Source organism: Dendroctonus ponderosae, unplaced genomic scaffold, assembly GCF_020466585.1.
Source record: "Dendroctonus ponderosae isolate FM_Combo_2020 unplaced genomic scaffold, Dpon_F_20191213v2 Dpon_F_20191213_10, whole genome shotgun sequence".
Taxonomy (NCBI): domain Eukaryota; kingdom Metazoa; phylum Arthropoda; class Insecta; order Coleoptera; family Curculionidae; genus Dendroctonus; species Dendroctonus ponderosae.
The window spans coordinates 5,610,403-5,611,093 of record NW_026017111.1 but is presented as its reverse complement, the minus strand read 5'-3'; positions in this window follow the sequence as shown (position 1 = coordinate 5,611,093).

The following is a 691-nucleotide window of genomic DNA, read 5'->3' as shown; positions in this document are numbered from 1 at the left end:
CTTTCAGCAATTTATTAATTCACTAAGCGAGACTACTAAAATCACTAAATTCCAAAATACCTCAAAATCTTAAGATGGCGAAACCCGCTAACCCAAAAACGTCTAAACTCAAAATAGGCCGCGACCATGTTGCCAGTGTAAACCTATTTCGCTAACCACACGTTGCCATACCAAACTCCTACAATGTAAAATTTCGGAACTTGCAAATGTACATAATAGTAAAAAACTTTCATTCTTAGCACTTTTCACCATTTTGAGGAAACACGCTGTACCTATATATAAAATACTAGGTGATTTAGGAAAACCATTGCTGGAGCTTAAGTAGGAAATATTCAAAACAAGGGTTGGAAGGTCGGAATGGTGGTTTGTCGCAACAAGTGGCAATTAAACTTGATCACGTTTTTAAATGAAAAACTAAATTTTTTCAGATGTTTTATAATTAACACGACTGCACAAAAATACTCTAAATCTAAACTAATGTAAATATATACATACATTTTTTACTACTAGCAAAAATACCTATATTTACACATATTTACAAATATGAACAAATGCGTTTTACAACATTATTCGCTTTATTTTGGGGGCGAAATTCCCCAAATGTTTGCAATAATTTCCTCAAATTGTTTCCCAACAATTCCGGTCTCCGGGATCTCATTGGTCATCGTTTCGCTCTTTACTTCCTTAGTGG